Here is a 24,105-nt window from a genome sequence, read left to right on the forward strand (position 1 = left end):
TGACAGGGGACTATGACCCCTCCACTCTGCTTCCACAGGGACGGCTGCAGCACACTTGTCACCACCTTGCTGTTCAGCCCCTCTAAACGACGGAACAAGGACTGGATGGGAAGTGCAGTAACCCTGTAACAAATCTCATAGCAAGACACTACCCTCTCCCTTATAGAAGCTGCCCATAGCAGAAGCACAGCACAGTGCAAGCATGGTAAAGCACAGCTAAACAGCACAAAGAATACAGGTATGGTAACTATATTAAACATGGCAATCCAGGGTAACTATGGGAAATGCATAGCACAGTATAACATGGGGAAAGCATTGTGAAAATGGCAAACATTGATGAGGGATGTTTAACATTTGTAACTTCAAACACTCAATTATAATATCTTCAGCAACGTTGATATTAAACTCCATCGTGTTTACTCGAAACTCAGCAAACACCCATTTTCAATTCTGATTCTAAGACTAACACGAAGCAATGTAACACTACATCCAAGCTCCCTAAACGACAAATCTCTCGCGTGGCTTGTCTGGGTGTCTTTAATTTCGTAACTGGGTGCATTTTCTCCTTTCTGAAACAAACTGCTGATTGAGAATTAGATTTCAAAGGACCTGAGAATTTAACGTCTGTGAAAAACACTCAGAGTCTCTTTAGGGTTTCACTGTTTGTTGAAAACATGCTGAACCAGGTGATTAAAAAAAACAAAACATTTTGTACTTTCTAATTGGAATTCTTGAAATGTTTCACAGTTGCATTATCAGGTAACAAAGTTGCCACTTTTCTACACCTTGCTAAACCTGACTTGACAAGTTCAAACATCTAATGTTACGAGCCGGGAACAAAATGTCCCTTTTCATTCTTTTTCAGGCTGGTTGGATTCGTTGCAGACTTTGGCCTTCTGGCTTTGGACGGCACGCTGTGTCACCAGAGGCTTTTCCTAATCCTAGAAATAATTGTAGACACATGTTTCACATTCCAGCTGCAGGATTTGTACTGGGAGCTGACTAGGGATTGTTTATGTGTGTGTGTGTGTGTGTGTGTGTGTGTGTGTGTGTGTGTGTGTGTGTGTGTGTGTTTGTATGTCTGTATGTCTGTGTATGAGTGTGTGTGTGTCTCTATGTCTGTGTGTTTTTGTGTCTGTGTATATATGTCTGTATGTGTGTGTGTATGTGTGTGTGTGTGCTGTGTGAGTGTGTGTGTATGAGTGTGTGTGTGTGTGTGTGTGTGTGTGTGTGTGTGTGTGTGTGTGTGTGCTGTGTGTGTGTGTGTGTGAGTGTGTGTGTGTGTGTGTGTGTGTGTGTGTGTGTGTGTGTGTGTGTGTGTGTCTGCTGTGTGTGTGTGTGTGTGTGTGTGTGTGTGTGTGTGTGTGTGCTGTGTGTGTGTGTGTGTGTGTGTGTGTGTGTGTGTGTGTGTGTGTGTGTGTGTGTGTGTGTGTGTGTGTGTGTGTGTGTGTGTGTCTGTGTGTGTGTGTGTGTGTGTGTGTGTGTGTGTGTGTGTGTGTGTGTGTGTGTGTGTTCCAGGCACAGTCACGTCACATAGTGTTTGTTGTAGCTGTGAAATGTATTTATCTTAATAACTTTAAAATGTTGACCAAGACAAGTTTGTTCTATGATGAAAAGACAACAGGTCAGGAAGCCTCTGTTTGACCCCGCCCCCCCGTGACGCGTCAGAGACAGGAACTCCTTGTAAAGACAGTCAGGTACTGTGACTCGATACAGTGGGGGAGGCAAGAGCAGCAAAGCGGGGGGGCTGTTAGGGGCTGGCAGCAGCCTGGATTGTTTCCCTCATTGATGCAATTATACTTCTCTAGAGAACAAGGACAAAGGGATTACACAGGAAACCAGAAATCAAAAGAAACCTATTCCAGTGAATATCAAAGCACTCCCTTGGCACTTCAGCCAAAACGGCATTGGCTTAATCACTCATTCACGCTGTACAGTGCAGAGATGCTGTATAAAATGGGTTTCATGACAGCACTGACTCAGTAGCAGCACTGCAGTGTTTCTGAGATCCCGGGGTCAATGCAGTTCATCTTAACGGTGCTGCATGTTAGTGCTGCTGCCACGGCTTGCAAAGAAGAGGACTTTGTTAAAAACAAGGTCCCCAGCAGTGCTGTGTGAGCCTCTAAAAGAGAGCATGAGGCAGTCACTGAGCACAACAGCCACCCCACCCAGCGACAGTGAATGGGATCTCCCAGGCGAGACACCCCGGACTGCTTGGTGACAATGACAGCCAGAGATATCGCCTCCAGATAAGCAGCAGGTGCAGCACAGGTCTCGCCAGCACAGATACTTGCAGAACTTCCTGACGTCCGCAGGCTGGCAAACCTGCTGAGCAGTAAGCCAGAACTTCCCTTAGCAATGTTTTCTGAGAGTCTGAGGAACTCCCAGCACAAGAGGGATCTTCCACTCCTCAAAGAGGAAATACCATCATTTCCCTTTACAGGTTAGCACGGCACGTAACAAGGAATCTACTTCCTTCATCTAGATCATTACCACGGGCCGATGGAAACTGATCTCAAAGCACAGCTATCCTCTGCACAGCAAGCTTGGCTGAACGGTCTCTTCAGCTCCGAGTGACTGACCTGTGGGTGCGGAGGTGGGCTGAGATCCTGAGGGAGGAGGGGTCGGGTCGGGTCAAGCCATTTCCTGTCCCAGCCCCTCACAGCAGTTGGAACCCTGGGGGGAGGCACCCCCCCCCTTTACTAGAGTGTTATTACATGAACATTTCCCTGAAGCGCTAAACTAAGCCAACTGTTTACCGCTTTCTGTTCCATTGTAAAAATGCTAAGTGCATGGGCTGCAATGCGATCTCCTGTGCCATGTTCTCTACATGCAGGGCTCCGCGTTGTCACTGTTTATTTTTGATGTCCCTTTTTGGAACCGTTCAGTGAAACTCTTGGGAAAGTGTTGATTTGTGAAACAGGTTCACTGTAGGTTTTTTCTCCTGGAACTTGATTGAGACTGTGATTCTGTTTCATTGAAAAAAATAAAATAAAATAAAGGCAGCTTCTTATTTTGAATTCAAACCAAACGCATCTTTCTGCACGATACAACCCCGTCTCTAACCCTGACTCACGTCGTGCAAGAAGATTTCCACATTAAGCACACTGTAACCATGCAGTAACATTGTAACGATGTGTCAGCACACCTGGATTCAGTAACTACTATGTAAATACACAGTCATTAGAGGCGCCTGATGTTGTGTTGCTGTGATCTGTAAAGCTGGCAGTTGGACTGTGTTATGTTACGGTTTCATAAAAGTATTGAGTGACCCCAGGCTACAGCTAAAAAAAACTTAGAAACCCAAATATTACAAGATTACAGCACACCTGGAGTAATTATCCCTGATTCTTATCCTCACCCAAAAAAACATGAATCATTCATTTCCTTCTTTTTTTTTTTGCATGGATTCCTTCAAGCGTAAACACCCCCCCAGTGTATTAACACTTCACTGTCTGTGCAACTATAGATTTAAAACAGCTTGAATTTATTGAAGTTTGAAAAGGTCCTTCACTAGGCTGTATGTTAACTTTCATGCATCAAATATTTTAAAAAGAAGTACATTTTTCATTGACTTTTTTCCATTGCTTTATATGGGGAAAAATGGCATTCCCTTATGAGGCTGCCATGCATCTCCCATATGAAGACTAGAAGAGAGGGTTTTGTATCTGTCCCTGTGTGAGGGGGCCCTGCATTGAAGGATGAAGCTTTTTTGATAAAAGCCAGCTGTCAGGTTTATAGTGGGGGCTCTTGAAAAGATTCCTGATCTTCATAGGAGGTGGGTGCATGCAGAGAGAGAGAGAGACTGCCAAGAGAGAGAGACTGCTGAGAGAGAGACTGCTGAGAGAGAGAGACTGCCGAGAGAGACTGCTGAGAGAGAGGCTGCTGAGAGAGAGAGACTGCCGAGAGAGAGAGACTGCCGAGAGAGAGAGACTGCTGAGAGAGAGAGACTGCTGAGAGAGAGAGACTGAGAGAGAGAGAGAGAGACTGCTGAGAGAGAGAGACTGCTGAGAGAGACTGCTGAGAGAGAGAGACTGCTGAGAGAGAGAGACTGCCGTGAGAGAGAGAGACTGCCGAGAGAGAGAGACTGCTGAGAGAGAGACTGCTGAGAGAGAGAGACTGCCGAGAGAGAGAGACTGCTGAGAGAGAGAGACTGCTGAGAGAGAGGCTGCTGAGTGAGAGGCTGCTGAGTGAGAGAGACTGCAGAGAGAGAGAGAGATTGCTGAGAGAGAGACTGCTGAGAGAGAGAGACTGCTGAGAGAGACTGCAGAGAGAGAGAGACTGCTGAGAGAGAGACTGCTGAGAGAGACTGCTGAGAGAGAGAGACTGCAGAGAGAGAGAAGCTGCCGAGAGAGAGATTGCCGAGAGAGAGACTGCCGAGAGAGAGAGAAGCTGCTGAGAGAGAGAGACTGCAGAGAGAGAGAGACTGCAGAGAGAGAGAGACTGCCGAGAGAGAGAGAGACTGCTGAGAGAGAGAAGCTGCCGAGAGAGAGACACTGCCGAGAGAGAGAGGCTCCCGAGAGAGAGAGACTGCCGAGAGAGAGGCTGCCGAGAGAGAGACACTGGCGAGAGAAAGACACTGCCGAGAGAGAGACTGCCGAGAATGACTCCCCAGACATGAGTGTGCGATACGCGAATGCATGACAGGGACGTTGCGTCATTGAACAAGCAATGTTTCTGATGCAAAAATCGAAGGGTGTGAAAAAGAGGGGAGCATTGTCCATTTGCCTGTGTGTCGATTACACAAGCAAAAGACAGTGGATACATGCTGAGCCAGTTTCGTGGATTAGTCATATACAAGAAAGACATGTTGGCCTCCATGTATGGCAGAGCTTTAGCATAACTTACAAGATATACTGTACAGCTAGACGGAAATTTAGTTTATTTATATATATTATATATATATATATATATATATATATATATATATATATATATATATATATATATATATATACACACACAGACATACAGAAGGACTGGAAGGGTGCCTGAATGCCTTATCTTGATTTCTATGCTGTGAAGAAATCTATGCTGTTTTCTTATGATAATTCATTTAAATAAAAGCTTTTTTAAAAAAAAACAGACAGCACAGCCATGGGTCTTTTGTGAGGGAGTTCAGCTTTAATTTAGAGAGACGAGACATTTCGAGCTCCCTCTCCTGCTGTGAAGTCAATGACAATCTCAGGTTTAGCTCTGCTTCTGTGGGACCTCACAGGAGACATAGCTTGTTTTTGTTAAAGTAATAATCAATATAATTGAGAATGACAGGGGAGCACCTGGGGGGGGTGGCTGGCTGATCCTGCCTCGCTCTGAAACAGTCTGTTCAGGGACCCAGCGAGAGCTCCCAACTGCCTACCTTGTGGCTGATAAAGATTTCAGATGTCCGGACTGTAATTAAAACTCTGGCTACTCTTTCAAAGTAAAGAGAAGAAGAATGAAAACAAAGCAAAGCGAACCCGAACCAGCTCCTGTTGACTCAGGAGATAAATAATGCAGTTTACAGAAAATGGAGAACGTGTTGTTCCCTCAGCTTTAGAGGTGACCTTTGTGTAAAGTGCTTTAAACCATGTTCTGGTGAAGTGAACCATGTCTAATTAGCTCACAGTGAACAGCACAGACTATTACCGCTATGTCAATCTTTTTATTAGATTTTCGTTTCCATGCTGCACCTATTAAAACTTCGCTGCATTAGTTGTGGTTGTTTTGAGTCCTACGTAAGGGTCCAATGTCAAAGATAAGGAGAGGGCAAAAGAGCGCTGGAGAGCGATGGCCCGCGTCCTCGTGAGGCCAGCCGACTCCAGCCAGAGATTTCGAAAACAATGTTTCAAAGCAAAACTAGAAAACAAGCGACATGAAATTATACAAGGCCTCTTAAGCAGCAACTTAGTGTGTGTGGAGTTGTGGTCCTGTGGTAAAGAAAAGGGGCTTGTAATCACGAGGTCCCTGGTTCAAATCCTGGCTCTGCCACTGATTTGCTGTGTGAGACCCTGAGCAAGTCACTGAACCTCCTTGTGCTGCGTCTTTGGGGTGCAGCTGATGCACAGTTCACACACCCTGGTCTCTGTAAGTTGCCTTGGATAAAGTAAATAAACAAATAATAATAAATGAGCGATGTGTCAGTCTTGCTAACTCAACTAGGGGTGCAGTGTTTCAAAACTCTCCAACTTTTTTGACTGAAAGAGAGTGATACTGAGGAGCAGAGAATCCTTAAAGAGCCATAGAAACAATGAAGAACCCCCCACACACAGCCTGAATGCGTCTGTGCTCATCGGACGTCTTTAAACACAACAGGAATTATTGTCGTGTTTTGGCTTCTGCAAAAAACTACCGCTTATCCATCCACTTATCATTCTGCAGACCTCAGTGGACGGCAGCATCAAGTCTATTTTTTTTTTTTTTTGCTCAGCTCCTGTCCAAACAGTGGCAGAAACAAAATGACTCAGATCCTGAGCTTCAGGACTCTTCAGGGGAGTCTGCCCTTAATAGGGAAGAGTCTGCGCTCCTCGTTAGCACAGTGGAGGGGGAGCACATGGTCGAATGTATTTTGCCTAGCCGTCATCCACTTTAGCAATTTATTTACAGCGTAGGCGGACTTTATTTGATTTAACTTAGCCTGCCTGTCTGTCTCAAGCACACATCATTACAGTAACTGCTTTGGCAATTACACTGTATATACAGACCTAGCAAAAATCATTACCCCTAGTGCCTCCTTCCATGAGGAGTTGAGGAATGCTTTTACCATGCACTGCGATCGTTATCTACAATACTTTGAAATGCGTTTGCGAAGGCATCTCCAAAAAAGCATTCGCGAACACAGAACAATCCTGATTTAAATTTGTGGAACACTGCACAAAACATCATTAAATAAATGCAGTGCAAGCCGATGACGCATATAACACCCCCCCCCCCCCCCCCCCCCCCCCCCCCCCCCCACGGCCATTTTGCACTTGGCCACGCTTCCCCCACCCCAGTGTGCTTGACCGTATATTCACTCTGCTTGGCTGTTTTGCTCAGCTCTTCCTGTGCAATGTACAACGCAGTGTTTTTAGAAGGGATAGGTCTCCGTGGTGTAGGAGCAGAAGTGACTCTTCATTTAGAGCCAGCGTAGGGAGCAGAAATGATGATTGCAAGGCAAGCCTCCACATCCTGCCTTTGAGTTCCAGACAGACCTGTAAAACTGGCAGTGCCGCTCAAAGCATCAGCACACCCCCTGCCCTGCCTGCCTGCCCTGCCTGCCTGCCTGCCTGTCTGCTCATCCTGTCTGCCTGAGCCTTAATCCTGTCAGCACCCTCCACAGTGCAGAGGTGGGCAGAGCAATCTACCCTGCTCACAGGACATTAACGCCAGTTTTTAGAGCTGTGATATGTCATGGTAAGAGCACTGCAAAGTGCAGGCAAGCAGGTCCAGAGCGTGGTAAAGCCACAAGCATGCTAAAAAAAACAAGGTTGTATAGCACGCTAAATGCATACCAAGTGCATAATCACCCTGAAAACACTGTGGCAAAGTCTCCGAAACCAAATGTTCAAGAAACTTCTTCAGCAACTTTTCAAAAACACAAACCTTTTTTTTTTTTGCATTAAATAACTGTAGTGTTTGTGAATCATGGCAAATATTTAGTGTGATCTGAACGTTTTCCCTTTTCAAACCTGCACAGCAGCACAGAGTCTCCCTTGTGCTTTTACGAGACACCTCTGCTGGGCTGCCATGTGGATCAAGCGTGACGCTGGTACCAGACATTATAACAACGCGCTTTGAATGAAAACAAAATGAAAATAAAACCATTTTACACACGCAGCTAATCGCCCCTCCCTGAAACCATCAAAGCCTCTTCGATTATCTCACTGATTCGACGGTATCAGTCTTAGCTGTGATGCATGCAAATGCCCTTCATTTAAATGCATTTGGGTTCTCTTCCATGTGGAATGTCAATGATAATGATGACGACTCCGTTTCCAGTAATTAAAGAAAGGGAACAAAGCGCTTTTCAGTGCGCGGCTGGCATCCTGGTATTGTGCATTTAACCCCTTTGCGCCAGGAACGCTTCCCACTCTTCAAATGCTTTGCAATGGGCATCACTTATTTCCTGTGTCTTTAAAGCCCTATCCCAACCCTAACCCTGCACACAATCAAGGGGGTGCAGGCTTTGCAGGCTTTGCAGGTGAGTGACATGTTACTGTTGCAGCTTGCTTAGCTCATCACAGACAAGACCGCTCTGTCAAAAAGGAGGTTATGGGCAGGTCTGTTTAATACATTTTCCCTATTGAAGTGAATCTAGTGTTAGTTAAATAAAGAAGGGGGAGGGGAGCCAAGAGTAAGCAATGGGAAAACACAATGCCTTGCAAAACACATTGCACGCTAGCTTGTGTGTGCTTGGCAGCCAGCCCAGAACAATTAGAACATTAGCACTGTAGCTTAACCCTTGCTAGGGCTGCACCATCTCCCTGCTGCTGGCTCCAGCGCTGGGGTTTCACATGGTCAGGGAGAGGGGGCTGGTTCTCATCTGGTCACACTGGTTCATGCACTTGTAATGAATCTCCTCCTTGGGGCTGATGAGTTAACAGTACTGGTGTATGACCCTCGCTTGCCCCTCGACTGCAAAGCTGGCTCTGCAGCTGAATGGCAAGACGTTCGGAAGGCATGCAAATACAGGCTTGTCTTCACAAATGCAAAGTTCAAAACAGAGACAGCTGTGTTTATGCAGAAAGCACCGTACACATTTCCATCCTACAATAAGCAAGAGTATGAAGGATGCAACTAGCGGCATTAAAATGCGTGCACTGTACTTTAGCAATCGATGCAATGATTCAGATCTACCTGGAACTCGGCTGGCACAAGGTGTTCTGCAGCTTTGACTGTATATAAGACCTTTATCTGTCCCTTCATGCGGCACACGCGAGTTTCATTGTTTTCAGTCAAGACAAGCTCTCTCCTGCCTTCCTTGGCAATAAAAGCTGAGCTGAGCAAAACAAAAAAAAAAAAACAACAGCAAAAAAGCATAACAATGCTTATGCTGTAGTCCATGTCGCGTGTGAAGCCGTGTGTCTGGCACGGAGAGGAACCTGTGTAGGCATGTGTTGAATGGAGGAATATCACAGCTGCTTTATTATTTGCTAAAACAAGTAAAGGCGTGTGATAAATCCACGACTCCGGGGGGGGGGGACAGGCGTTATGACGTCATCGTGTTGACCCGGGACGGGCTAGGGGGGTAGGGAGCACCATTCCTAATCGGTGCAGTGCCAGCGTCAGAACCGTGCTTGCACTTTGGTTTCAGGATCCAGATTGGTATAACAGCAGTGTACAAAAATGAGAAATAGGATTATTTTCACCCTAACCCCGCTGCGCTGTGCAGTACAGTGTCTGTTTTTACTGTGCACTTTGTTATGCCTCTGCCATGGTGCACCGCAGTAAAGGGTTTTATGGAGCTGCTGCTGAAGCCGCAGTGTGATAAAGCAGGGGCAGCTGCTGGGTCACCTGACAGACTGTGTTGTTTGTGTGCTGAGCTCTGAGCAGGTGAGCAGCCTGCTGTCCAGGACTCTGTTTACATCACCCAGGCTCTGCACAGGATGGAACTTTCTGTTCTGAACACAGCCCTGTTATCTCATGTGTGTTTAGAGGGGCAGCTCCCAACAACAACAGGAGCTACCTGCAGATACAAAAGCATGGCTGTGTGGCAGCTTGCCAGGGTGAGCGTGCTTTATTGCCACAGTGGGCTGGGGCGGGTGGGAGTATGTTTTTATCCCTCAGTAACGTGCTTGCAATGGTCTTTAAGCTGTTTCTCATCCTGGTTTGGCCAGACTCTGATCTGGTGTCCCAATATGTTTGAAATGAACCATACACCCAATGATTAACTGGTGCAGTGTGGAGCACTCTCAGTGGAATGCAATAGGGTTTGGTGAGGAAACTCATTTCTGTCAATGTCTGTCATCCACACACTAATTAAAATGAAGGGTGTTGTGGAGCTTGCAACAGTAACTCTATAGATAATGATTGTGTGTGTGTGTGTGTGTGTGTGTGTGTGTGTGTGTGTTCTGTGTGTGTGTGTGTGTGTGTGTGTGTGTGCTATGTGTGTGTGTGTGTGTGTGTCAGTGCTGTGTGTGTGTGTGTGTGTGTGTGCTAGTGCTGTGTCTGTGCCAGTTCTGTGTGTGTGTGTGTGTGTGTGTGTGTGTGTGTGTGTGTGTGTGTGTGTGTGTGTGTGTGTGTGTGTGTGTGTGTGTGTGTGTGTGTGTGTGTGTGTGTGTGTGTGTGTGTGTGTGTGTGTGTGCTGTGTGTGTGTGTGTGCCAGTTCTGTGTGTGTGTGTGTGTCAGTGTGTGTGTGTGTGTGTGTGTGTGTGTGTGTGTGCTGTGTGTGTGTGTGTGTGTGTGTGTGTGTGTGTGTGTGAGTGCTGTGTGTGTGTGTGTGTGTTTGTGTGTGCGTGTGCTTCTTGTCAGGGTGCTCTGAGCAGGACTCTTATTCATCTGTGAGTCACAGGATGCAAAGACAGGACGGCGCTGAAGCTGGCACTGAGGCGAAGGGATTAGAAGGCGTTTGTTATGATGATCTCCGGATTCCAAATACAAAAGAGAACGGATGGAGGGAATGAGGGAGGGAGGGAAGGATAGATGGAAGGTTACTTAATAAGTCTAGAGAATAAAACAAAGTGAAAAGACGGGATTAGGGTGTTCACAGAAACTCTTTTCCTAAAACACTGCAGTTCTCTCATTTGCGAGATATAAAACTGTACAGTTCTGCTGTTATAGAGCCCAGCTTTATTCTATAATTTCCATGCTCAACTGTACGTATTGTGAATGCAAAGACAGAATGTGTCCCGTAACTGATAAGCAGCCTACATACAGAATGCAATACAAACACTGCGTCACCTTTCCAAAGAAAACAATGCGTCCTGCTGGTTACTGTATGTCACACTAGCAAACAGTTACATCATATCTAAGCTGTACAACTTCCCCAAATCCGGGATCAATAAACAGCAAAACTCACAAGCAAACTGATTACACCCTCCAACGCATGCCTGCTTGTTTTCAGCTTCTTTAAGCTTCAGTAACGGTGATTCACAGTTTCTATTAGGTTTGGAAGTCTAGGTGTGATATCTGCATTGTGAAGCTGTATTGTAACTGCAACATGCCCACGAAGGGACACCAAACAAACCCAGCCTTGGGTGAGAGAGCACGTCACACCTGATAGAGCTGCTCGTGTGACTTTCAAGGCACAAGCGATGAGAAAATGTTGAAATGGCTGGAATATCAATCCCTCTTAGAATCCAGCCCCCTTTAGTGGAATCTTTCAAGACCCTTCCGTTTTAGAACAGCAGAGCCTTGAGCAGAATCCAGACCAGAGTTCACAGAACCCTGGTCGCTTAGATTGCATTAAGCACACCTTCCCACTGACTTGCGGGTTTTCCCAGGTCATGTGTGGAAATAATTTAAAAAAAAAAAACTTGGTGAACACAATCCTACGCTAACGTTTCAAAGTCTTCCCGTTGAAACTTTGTTCTTTGTACTTGCTTGTTTTGTGATAGTGTTGAAAGCTATGGATGGAACGGGCACACTGTACTGAGAGTGGCGTTTTTTTTTTTGTCACCAGTAGCACATGACATACTGAGTCACGTCTCTGCTGAAACGTGACTGGCGTGAAGAGCATGCATGGGTGTGATAAAGGTGTTCGGCATGCAGGGAAACACTGGGCTGCCCTGGCTTGCGTGTATCAGTGCTCACACAAAGACAGTGAAGTGGGACCGCCTTCCTTGCGTTTGCTTTCCTCGCCCATTCTGTTAGAGCGCAGGGGAGTTTGAACCTACAATGTTGACGGCTGTCAGCCACACGCACGCACACCTCTGCCTGGGGCGTGAGTCACGAAGGCTTAGCGCAGAGCTTAGTTCCCTGGCTCTGCATCATGACATCACCTTTATTGCTGCTGCCCAAGCCAGCCCTATCATTTCTACAGTAATAAAAGAGTCTCTGGGATTCTGACTCAGACCTGTTCTCGCCTCGCTGCTGCAGTGCCACCTCTTATCAGCAGCTCACCTGATAACAAGAAAAGCATAATTGCAATGGGTAAACAGAACTACTCCACAGTGCTGGAATAACAATGTAATAAACGAGACCGTACAGGGAGCCCTTCTCTGCTCTTCCCACGCTTCCCAGTAAAATGATCAGGAGAGGGAGGAGCGTTGTTATACTCTACGTTTCCCATAGTTTACCCTGGCTTGTCTTGTTTATTAATATGCGTTTCCATACCATGCTATTCTTTACAATGTATGGCACGATTCTGAATGATTTTTATAATTAAAAATATATGTTTATTAGTGAATCCAATGGCGTCTCGTTACGCTTGTAGCGTGTTTCATTGCATGTGTAGGGCATCTCATTTTGCATAGTTTCATGACAGCTCTTAAAACAACAATTCATTTCTAGTATAAGAATGTTCCACAGTGGGAGTGGGCCCCAGGTGACAAAGGTGACACGCGCTTCACCTCCTAGTAACTTGTCCCACAGGTTCCCATCATGCACAGAACAGCCAGGCATTCCCTTTGTCATTAAAGTCGGGGTGGAGCCTGGCGGGGGTGTTGCACCAATCATGAGGCCAGGATCTGCCCTGAGTTTTATCAGTATAGTCTGCAATACTCCCTGGCACCTAGGGATGCAAACTGACTAATAATAACTGCAGCTGTGGTTCACCTTGGTGAACTCTGACAGGCGTCTGACCCCATGGAAACACAGGGGAGGCGAAGGCCTGGACTGATCTCATGCAGGAGCTAAGCTGTTGTGAACCAGACAGAGCCACACAAAAGACACAGTGCATTTCTCACCTCACTCATGCCTTACGAATACGGGCCGCTACCAAGCACCAGCCCTCCTCCTTTGAAGAGATAGCTTTGCACGCAGGGCGGCGTCGTGTGTCCCAACACGCAGCTTCCCCGGCACGCTGGGCTTTAGAAACAATCTGTCTTCAAGAACGGTGACGTCCACGCACTCAGCGATCACTGCAGTGCAAAGCCTGTTAGTCCTGGTTAAGAAAACAAGCACAGCTTTCTGATTGAGAGGATTCTCGCACACGCACACACAGATGAGTCACTCATCAAAATCCACAGCAGCGCCACTCATATACGAAGCGAGTTTCAGTGTCCAGGCAACACAGTTACAGCACAGAGGGGCCAGGCTAGCTCAGGGGCAGCTCCAGTAGAAGAACGGTCATTCTGACATCCCACCGGCATCACAAAGGTGTGAGCTAACAGTGACACAAAGTGTCTCGGGTTTACTGGGAATGTACACAGAAGTTGCTTACTTGCAATGTCGCGATGCATAGCTGCAATGCGTTTTGCATGATATAACCCTGACCTTGACTCTAACCCTAACCCTTTTACAGTTGTGTTCTTACATGTACCACGTGCTTCGTTTCCTTGTCCACTTGCTGCTCTGCTGAGCTGTGCTGCTCTCAGCCGGACACACTCCGGGAGAGACAGCGTCCTGTCTGCCCCTGAGCTGCGGAATCACCCCCCACAGATAACCCAGTGGAAGATATCCGAGTCTCCGCATTGCAAACACCGGAGCAGCACTGTGAAAGGAGGTGGAGCTGCGGCTTTAAATAAACAAATCTATTTGATTTCAGTTCGTTTTAGACAAAAGGCCTTCAGCCGTGTAGAGAGTCAACATATATCTATATCTATATACAATGAAGAAGTAACCGAGAAACTGAAAACTCACTATTTAAATATCTAGCTCCGACCTCAATTACACAGGAATTCACGCTATAAAACACAAAAGAACAAAGATTCTGTATTTATCTTTCAGGAAATGAAGGAGAATGAAACTTCACTGCAGTCTCCATGAGTTCAGTTTCACTGTGTCAGCCGCTTATAGCAACAAGGGAAAAACAAAAAAAACAAAAACCTGGCAACAGCAAACCTGTTTCAAATGCACACTGTTTGTATAACCGTCAGTATTAAATACCTAAAGGATAATTACTGGAGCACAAAACCTCAGTCCCTTACGGTAGCCCTGGGGCTTTGTGTAACAGCAGTGAGGTCAGTAGCCACGCTATGGTGATATATACACTACCGTTCAAGCAGATCCTTCAAACAACAAGGCGCCACCAATAAAAAGCCGTTCCTATGAAAGAAGTTCTTTTGACTTCACGGGTTGACAGGCGAGTGTGAAGGACGCCTATTATTCACCGTTTGCTTTCTCAAGCAGGAAGTGGAAGGTCCTTACAGGTCAAGCGCTGAGCAGAGAGGTTTTCATTCATGCATTCACCCCTGGCCAAGTCTTTTTACTTTCTTTTACTGCCGGCCTGGGGCTTCCTGTGGACAGTGCTGCTGTGCTAATCTCTCGGGAGGTCTGGAGAAAGCCGCGGGGGAGCCTGGATTAATACCTCTTTCTCCTGCAGAGAATGGAAAGCTGCTGAGTCTGGAAAGCTTGTGTTCCCAGGCAATAGAGGAGCCTTCGTGGAGCGGGCTGCACACCACACTGCCTGGGGTATTCGGGGCGAGCATTTAGAATTGGCGCTTTCAAAACCCAGGGCGATTTATCACCTGCTGTCTGCCACGAAAACACAGTCTGCACAGCCCTTCATGTTGCTTTTCTATCGCTCTCATTTCTCATTCAAACTCCCTCCTGGTCTCTTTTTGCTCTCTCCCTGTTACATTCTTCCTTTCTTTCTTGGTCTTCCCCCTTTTCTCTCTCCCTCATTCCCTTCATAGTGAAAGCTGTATATATGATTTTACCAGCATGATAAAGCACTATAAATATGGTGGAAGTTGCATATGCTACTGTATCACATAGTAACAAGTGTTTAAAACTCTGGAAATCGCATCAATAGTCTTTTCCCACAGCAATTAACACGACCCTAAGTACAGGTTTACTCCTGTATTTACTGTATAATGTGAGTCGTTGAATTGAAAATGTGGCTAGCAAGGCTCTGGGCTCCGGGCTCCGGTTCAGAGCTGTCATTCTTGCTTGTGTTTGGGGTGAGTGGGTTGGGCTGATGGACACGGTTGGGCTGACACCCCGAGATGCCTGGACAATGGGAGCCCGAGCTGCGTTGAGTGAGTGGGCGTCTCTCCTGAACCCCCATTCACTCCACAGGGCAGTGGGGGGGGGGGGGGGGCTGTTGCTGGCTCTGCCATGACTGATGACATCACCCAGCCCAGGAGGGCTTTCACAATGCCATTCGAAAAAGGAAACAAATTGTCCTTTTTATAGCACGCCCAAGCGTCATGAGCTAATGAGCTATCCCTACTCTGTGGATAAATCGAGTGGTCTATTCTGACACCAGCTGGCCGGGCTGGATGCTGAAATGTTTTACACACAGTTTCCAGGCAGGACATAGCTTTTAATCTCGGAGGGAGAAGCTCAGTGGAAACCCTCACACAGCTCGGGTGACGCTGTTTGACTCAGCAATGATCCAGCACTGTCGCATTCAAAAGCACACCCCAGGGAGTGAACCTGTGCACACTGCTTCAAATACGACACAGCAAACCGCCCGCTGGCCGGGCTGGATGCTGAAATGTTTTACACACAGTTTCCAGGCAGGACATGTCTTTTAATCTCGGAGGGAGAAGCGAGGTGGAAACCCTCACACTGTGCTCTCGGGTGACGCTGTAGCGGCACAGCAATGGCAAAGCAAACCATGGTAAATGATCCAGCGCTAGGGTCGCATTCTAACAGCACACCCCAGGGAAGTGAACCTGCACTGCACACTGCTAGCACTGTGGACCAGATCAGTACTACAGACCCTGGATCAGGATCACTGCACTGCATCCCTCTCTTTCCCCTCTCGCTAAATGCACACATCGCCTTATAAACGTTTCTCATTGCAAAAGCACAGCAAAGTGGAATCAAGCACAGCACGTGTTGTTTTTGTTAAAAATAAACACTGCTTGCTCTACAATTTCTGGCTGTTATGTCACAAATCACACAGACCCCAAAACTGCACAGGAAAAAGCAGACCAGTAATGCTCTCTCAGGTTTCTGGTGACTTTGACAAATCAATGACTATGTCACCAGGAAGCTGAGATAGAATTGCAGCCTTACTGTGAGCAGTGGAGTCAGTTCATGAAAATGAACAGAAAATGATTTGCTATTGTTTACTGGACCAACACACCAGTCCAGTTCTGAAGTGAGCTCTTTCCTCTCTTTCCGCTGCTGACAGCACAGATAGATGGGGGGGGGGGTTGTAAACTGCATCACAGTTTCATTCTCTTTACTCTCCGTCACTGCATGCAGGACTGCATGGCCAGGGACACTCTCTCCTGGGATCGTTCCCAGCTCCAGGGCGCGTGGGCGGACCGTGGGGTTTCTGATTAACTTCGGGATCAGACATTTGCCACAGCTTTCGAGGCAAGGGTTTAAAAATCATCAGCACTGATAATCAAAAAAAAAAAAAAAAAAAAAAAAAAAAGATTGTCTCTACAGCAGATGCTGCTGCCTCGAATTCGGTAGCATTTCTGGTTCTGGTTTGTATTTTTTTGCTCACTGCTTGCCTTTAGCTTTTAGGTAATTGTTCAAGTTGGCTGAGGCCGTTTGCATGTCCCAATGCAGCAGTCCGCTTATCCATACCTCGTCATACCAATGATGGGATACTGACGCTCCTATAGTTTGGCAACCTGCTGTCATCCTTCTTTTACATTCTGAGAAGTATCTGCTTCTATTTCATCCCACTAACGAACTAACTGCTGTAGGCCTTATTGCAGGGTGGCTGTGAGCACGTGCACAGATCTACTCAATAAACTGGCCCCACCCTGAATGCTTTGGAAATGAATACCTGTGTGTGTGTGTGTTTGTGTGAACACAGGCTCCCGTGCAAATTCTGTTTGTTCTCTGTCTCGAAGATAACCCTGTGGAGCCAGAGGAGAGCTGAGCAAACTGATGTGTGGCTTTAGTTAAATATACAGCAGGCAGTCATTAGGGCATTCTGATAGGTTTACACCTGCAGTGGCACCAGTCAGTCTGTCGGTACGAGGCTGCGCTGGACAGTCTATCCCAGACCTGCTGAGGTTTACAATACAGAGGTGGAAGCTGGTTCCTCTGCTCCATAGTGCTGTACGGGACTCCAGCACAGAGCTGCAATGGCACTGGTTTCCTCTCCAGCACAGTATAGAAAGCTCTCTACTTCAGAGCCCTGTGGGATCTCATTTTCTGACAGCTATATATATATATATAATAACTTTGATAACTTAATAGCTGGCTTTTACATACTTCCCTGGTTTAACTTCACACAATGAAGACTGTCGCAATGAGTGGCTCATTAGGACTCTGGTTGCATGGAGTCTAGCCCCCCGCTGCGAGAGTGTCCGGGCGGACTGCAGCCTCATGACTGCGGGGGGGGGGGGCAGGTCACAGTAGAAATAATGAGCAGCTGCAGTTCACAACCTTGCTGATGAAGTAGTGCACAGCGAAATTACAAACCAATTCGAACCCAGAATAACGAGACGTGAACCCTGACCCTAGCGAGCGTGGCGTGCCAGGTGACAGAACCTGATAATAACGCTCTAGCTTCTTTTTCGAGAAATTGTAATCGCGTTTTATTTTCTTTCAGGGGGAAAAAAAAAAATTGCCCACATGCCGATTCTGATTAAACTGCGTTGAGAATCTAGCTGGCTGTGCCACGTTGTGAGTGGTGGTGCATGGTGTGTCTGAGCCCTGGAGCTTTTGGCACAGCGCCGCACTGGCGATCAAAGCCAGCCAGCAAACCAGCAGGTAAGACAACAATCGATGCCAGCCGCCAGTGTGACCCAGCCCCATCCCACCTGCAGTCCTGTGATGACAGCGACTGCATGGATAATTATTGCACGAGGAACACAAAGGCTCTGTGTCACTCACTCGCTGGTATGCACATTCACGTCAATGGTCGAGCTCTGCCTGATTTCCCCGTTGCTTGGCTTGACGTTGGAACGGCATTAAAAAAAAAAAAAAAAAACGATTCACTGTTGCTTACTTTGTGAATTTGAAACCGCTGATTAAAATGCATGCAGGTCCCTCTTTGAACCCATCGGTATATTCATTCGCACCCGTCTTTTTTATCAGAAGGCAGGTTCGGTTCTTGTCATCACTGTGATCGCTCCAGTGCAGCAATGAGGAAGCAGAAAGCTCTTTATTGCAGGTTTGCGTCACTTTGGGACGCCCTTATCGTTGTGTACTGTTCCACTGTACCAGGGGAAGGTAGCATTGCTCGGGCAGTGTGCAGCAGATAACACTACAGTTACTGGGAAGAGACCCAACCTGCGCACTCAAACAGTTCCAACAGGAAGCATGACAGAACAGAATATATGATACAATACTTCACCTATTGCACACTTCTCTATAGAAGCAGACACTATCACTCACTTTGAAAGTGTCTCTCTCTCTCTTCTTCCCACGCTTTCAAAATCAGCAACTGGTAGTTTGATGGCAGGGTTAACTGAGCCCTCGCGAGAGGCTCCTGTTACACACTGAGAGGCAGGGTTAACTGAGCCCTCGCGAGAGGCTCCTCTTACACACTGAGAGGCAGGGTTAACTGAGCCCTCGCGAGAGGCTCCTCTTACACACTGAGAGGCAGGGTTAACTGAGCCCTCGCGAGAGGCTCCTCTTACACACTGAGAGGCAGGGTTAACCGAGCCCTCGCGAGAGACTCCTCTTACACACTGAGAGGCAGGGTTAACTGAGCCCTCGCGAGAGACTCCTCTTACACACTGAGAGGCAGGGTTAACTGAGCCCTCGCGAGAGGCTCCTCTTACACACTGAGAGGCAGGGTTAACTGAGCCCTCGCGAGAGGCTCCTCTTACACACTGAGAGGCAGGGTTAACTGAGCCCTCGCGAGAGGCTCCTCTTATACACTCACGCAGGGTTAACTGTATGCATTCACATCCACACTTTGGCCTGTGTGTATCTAACTGGCCCGTCTCTAATCTCTGCTGTCAGTGACAAGCCAGGAGAACCTCCCTTAGCAGCTACAGTAGAAGGCTGGGCCGACGCCTCCGTCTCCAGGAACGAGCCTATTCCTGTCCCAGGACCAGCCCTTCAGTGTGTTATCACACACAACCCCTTATGAAAAAACAGAAAAACATATATATATATTTCTGTTTAAAGAAAAGCCATTGACTATATTCCCAATACAGTATATACTTTAGATATATTTCTGTTTATTTAGATATTCAATATATAATCCTTGATTATGATGATATTAATAATAATAATAATAATAATAATAATAATAATAATAATAATAATAATAATAATAATATTCTAGAGTAATCGCTCTTGTGGAGTTTTCATGTCTAGTTAATGGGATAACACAAACACTGGCCTGGACTGCTAATTATTATGATTTTTTTAACCTACATCCTTGTCTGAATGTCTGCATGTCCGTGTGTGTGTGTGTGTGTGTGTGTGTGTTTGTGTGTGTGCATGTGTGTGTATGTGCGTCTGTATGCCTGTGTGTGCGTGTGTTCAGCAAGCAGCAGCCTTCACAATCCTTCTAAACCGGTTTCAAACCAGACTGACAAGACATTGTGGAGGGCGTGTCGTCCTGAGCGGAGTTTACAAACACAAACCAGAAGCAGATAAGCAGCAAGCGGCTATTCTGAACCAGACACTTCCACAGGAAGACTGAGCAAGTGAGTGAGTGTGTGTGGTGTGTGTGTGTGTGTGTGTGTGTGTGTGTGTGTGTGTGTGTGTGTGTGTGTGTGTGTGTGTGTGTGTGTGCAGTGTGTGTGTGTGTGTGTGTGTGTGTGTGGTTCAGAACATTTCAAACATGCAGATTCGAAGTTATGAAGAAGAGCCACCTTCAGCACCAGCAACAAAAATCAGACAAAGGGGGGCGATTCTATGTGGAAGCTCTGTGTAAGAGCGTGCTCTTGTTTTCAGCTCTGTGTAAGAGTGTGCTCTTGTTTTCTGTAGCTCTGTGTAAGAGTGTGCTCTTGTTTTCTGCAGCTCTGTGTAAGAGTGTGCTCTTGTTTTCTGCAGCTCTGTGTAAGAGTGTGCTCTTGTTTTCTGTAGCTCTGTGTAAGAGTGTGCTCTTGTTTCCTGTAGCTCTGTGTAAGAGTGTGCTCTTGTTTTCTGTAGCTCTGTGTAAGAGTGTGCTCTTGTTTCCTGTAGCTCTGTGTAAGAGTGTGCTCTTGTTTTCTGTAGCTCTGTGTAAGAGTGTGCTCTTGTTTTCTGCAGCTCTGTGTAAGAGTGTGCTCTTGTTTTCTGCAGCTCTGTGTAAGAGTGTGCTCTTGTTTTCTGTAGCTCTGTGTAAGAGTGTGCTCTTGTTTCCTGTAGCTCTGTGTAAGAGTGTGCTCTTGTTTCCTGCAGCTCTGTGTAAGAGTGTGCTCTTGTTTTCTGCAGCTCTGTGTTGTGCTCTTGTTTTCAGCTCTGTGTAAGAGTGTGCTCTTGTTTCCTGTAGCTCTGTGTAAGAGTGTGCTCTTGTTTCCTGCAGCTCTGTGTAAGAGTGTGCTCTTGTTTTCTGCAGCTCTGTGTAAGAGTGTGCTCTTGTTTTCTGCAGCTCTGTGTAAGAGTGTGCTCTTGTTTTCTGCAGGTCTGTGTAAGAGTGTGCTCTTGTTTCCTGCAGCTCTGTGTAAGAGTGTGCTCTTGTTTTCTGCAGCTCTGTGTAAGAGTGTGCTCTTGTTTTCTGCAGCTCTGTGTAAGAGTGTGCTCTTGTTTCCTGTAGCTCTGTGTTATGCTCTTGTTTCCTGTAGCTCTGTGTAAGAGTGTGCTCTTGTTTCCTGTAGCTCTGTGTAAGAGTGTGCTCTTGTTTTCTGCAGCTCTGTGTAAGAGTGTACTCTTGTTTCCTGTAGCTCTGTGTAAGAGTGTGCTCTTGTTTTCTGCAGCTCTGTGTAAGAGTGTGCTCTTGTTTCCTGTAGCTCTGTGTAAGAGTGTGCTCTTGTTTCCTGTAGCTCTGTGTAAGAGCGTGCTCTTGTTTCCTGCAGCTCTGTGTAAGAGCGTGCTCTTGTTTTCTGCAGCTCTGTGTCTTTAAGAGTGTGCTCTTGTTTTCTTTGTGTGTGTGCATGAAGGAGGCACACTCCCAGGGCAAGCCCTTTCTTTTTTAAATGTAGCCGCTCCAGGACACAGAAGTGCCCCCTCCCCTGATAGGTGGGTGATCAGATGAGCTGCGCTGTAATTGGTTAGTTACTTTCCCCAGCTGACTGCTGTGTGGAGTTTCCAAAGCGTGCCTGCTGGGCTGAGCTCAACGTGAGCAGCTTTCCCTTGCAGCAGAGACCATGGGACTGCCTGGAAGCACTGCAGAACCCCCTGGGGCAGGCTTACCTTGCCACTCCATGCACCAGCATCACAATGCACTCTGATACGTTTTACCTCAGGTACCTTTCACAGCAGAATGCATTGGGCTGCGAGGTGAAAAGGCTTTCCCAAACTGTCCTACTGAACATGGAGTCACATGGTAACCCTGCAGCTGGGGCAGACAAAACTGCCCCTTCCACCCCAGGTTCCAAACCCTCTTCTGAATTGCTTAAGCAACCAAACCTCCATCCAAACCCTCTTTGGAATAGATAGTCCCTTTTCTGGAAAGCAGCCCTGGTTTTGGGAAGGGCAAAGCCCCCGCGTTGTGAGGCATGCTGAGTGTGTTGCTGTCATAAGCCCTTGAGAGGAGACTGGGGAGCGATTTCATCAGCTCTTGAGAGCTGCGGGGCTCACGCTGAGTCACACTTTCCCAAGGAAGTTGTTCTCTAATGCAGACGGGTGTCTGGCTCCCGCTTGGCTCAGAATCCCTCTGCCTGCCAGCTCCAATTAAACAACCTCCGTTTCCTCTCAAGAGCGGAGAGCTGGCCTCAGTGAACACAGCGAACGAATGAACTGGATACCAGTCTGAGTCATTGTGCACATACCACAAGAGTGAACCAGCGCCCCCAGCACCACTACACTGCACCACCCCCGCCTCCCTCTCTCCCTCCTTCTCCTTCTCCCTCTCTCCCTCTCTTCTTCTCCCTCTCCCTCCTTCTCCCTCTCCCTCCTTCTCCCTCTCCCTCTATTCTCCCTCTCCCTCCCTCTCTCTCCTCTCCCTCTCCCTCTCCCTCTCCTATCTCCCTCTCCCTCCTCCTCCCTCTCCCTCCCTCTCTCTCTCTCCTTCTCCCTCTCTCTCTCTCTCCCTTCTCTCTCTCTCTCTCCTCTCCCTCTCAGCTTCTCTCCCTCTCTACTCCACCTACTCCTCATATTTCAGCTTCAGTCACGATGAGGAACAAAAAGACACTGATAGAGAGATAGCCAGGAAGAGGAAAAGTTTGAGAGCTACAGGGAGAGCGAGAGCAGAAGAATGTGGAAGCAGAAGAGAGAGAGAGAGAGAGAGAGAGAGAGAGAGAGAGAGAGAGAGAGAGAGAGAGAGAGAGAGAGACAGAGAGAGAGACAGGTACAGACGGAGAGGGAAGGAGGGTGTGTGTCTGTGACTCAGCCCCCCTCTCTCTCTCTCTGTCTTTCAGGAAGTGAGCTGTTTGTGGGGGAGAGGCAGTGTGGCCGGGCTCTCTTTTAAATAGGATCAGGTTCTCATTCCTATCTGCTGACGCCGCTGGTTCTAGCGAGCACTTATCAGTTTTATTTCAGGGCAGAGAGTGTTCTCGAAGGATCACGACTTCCTTTTTTTAAAATTTAATTATGGACATGCTGCAGCCCTGTTTGGAAGGCACAGACGAAAGACACAACGCTCAGATGAAACAGTTGCAGGAAGGGGCTGGGGCGCACCGTGACCTGCTAGCCTGAGACAGCTGATTGTATTCCTCTGTGGAATTGTTCCTTTGCTTTTGCACTCTATTCAGAATAGGGTGTATGTAGCCAAACTGGATTAACTGCGTTTCTATGAATGCACCAGAATGTGAGTCATGTTTCTCCTGAAATGACTTCTGTCAATGTCACTGTCTCGGGCAGTGTGACTAAAATGCTGTTAACATACCAGCAGCAAACTTTTCAACTGAATAACCCAATATTCCCACTGCCCCTGTTTTGACAGCTAGTCAAGAGACTTCCAGGGATCCAGGCATTCCCTTGTTTACTGGGAGGAGTCGTCGTGTAATTAGAACCAGATAAGCGCTACTGTCGTGCATGCGAGGGCAGGTCGGGGGGGGGGTGTTGAAAGTGGAAGAAGGGGGTCCCTCTGCTCATCAGTCGAGGGGTTTGACTGTGACGACCTCACCTGTCCCCAAGCTTGGCAAGCTGTGGACTGGCTACCAGAGAGAGCGTGACTCAGACAGAGAGTCTAAAACAACACAGCAGAGTACATTGCATTGCGCTACAATACAATGCAATGCAGTACATGGTCCTCAATACAATACACACCATGTTATTTTTTCAGTCGGATTATGACATTGCATACGCCCACATTCACAGCTCCAGGCTAAAGCTGCTCCGAATAACTTCCCCGTCGGGGTGCAGCTCTGCGGCTGCAGCTCGGGCTTCCTCGATGAAAGAGAAGCTGGGAAAAAGTCTTAACCCCTTCATCGCCGGGCACTCAGCCTCACCACCCTGCTGAGCCCACTCCTGCTGCAGCTGTGAGGCGCCCCGTTTCACACAGGATGGCATCAGCCAATACACCGCAGAGAGATCCCTGATGCACGAGGAGAGAAGGAGGACAAAAGGAGGCTCTTGTACCCTTTGCAGCCTCCCTCTGCTCTGCGCTCACACACACACACACACACACACACACACACACACACACACACGGCTCAATTAAAGGCTTTCTTAATGTCTGCGGTATTCAGCTGCACACACGCACAGCAATACTTTTTGCAATCCAGATTAAAGGAGATTCCAGTTTGAATTGATATAATACCATCCGTAAAGCAGACAGGCGCCTGCCCTTTCTCTTTGCACAGCTAGGAGATTATTTTCATTCCTTCCGAAGTACAAAACGATAATTAGATGCAAAAATGTTGTCTCCTTGAACACCAGGTGGTGACGACGTACCTGACAGAGCAAACACTGGCTCTGCAACGTGGGAGTCATCCTCCTTAAAAATGAGAGACAGCAACGCCTTCGTCTGAACTGCGTCCCTCTGCGTCCCTCTGCGTCCCTCTGTGTCCCTCGGCGCTCACACACAGCACTGCTTCTCCTTTCCAGTCGGGATTACTCCCCCCTGTTCTCCCACTTTGGGAACTGTGGTATTGCTTGACATGCCGAAAAATACGGGGTTCTGTCCAAGCGTCACTG

General features: G+C 47.4%; 1 protein-coding gene across 1 annotated transcript in view; it reads right to left on the reverse strand.

Annotated features, from left to right (window-relative positions):
• Positions 1-24,105, reverse strand: part of LOC121329269 (ERBB receptor feedback inhibitor 1-like) — a 35,889-nt gene extending 11,784 nt beyond the window's left edge. The window contains exon 1 of the mRNA XM_041274799.1: positions 23,863-24,105. The gene's annotated coding sequence lies outside the window, so the exon portion shown is untranslated. The remainder of the gene's footprint in view (positions 1-23,862) is intronic.

Source organism: Polyodon spathula, chromosome 16 (genome assembly GCF_017654505.1).
Source record: "Polyodon spathula isolate WHYD16114869_AA chromosome 16, ASM1765450v1, whole genome shotgun sequence".
Lineage (NCBI taxonomy): Eukaryota > Metazoa > Chordata > Actinopteri > Acipenseriformes > Polyodontidae > Polyodon > Polyodon spathula.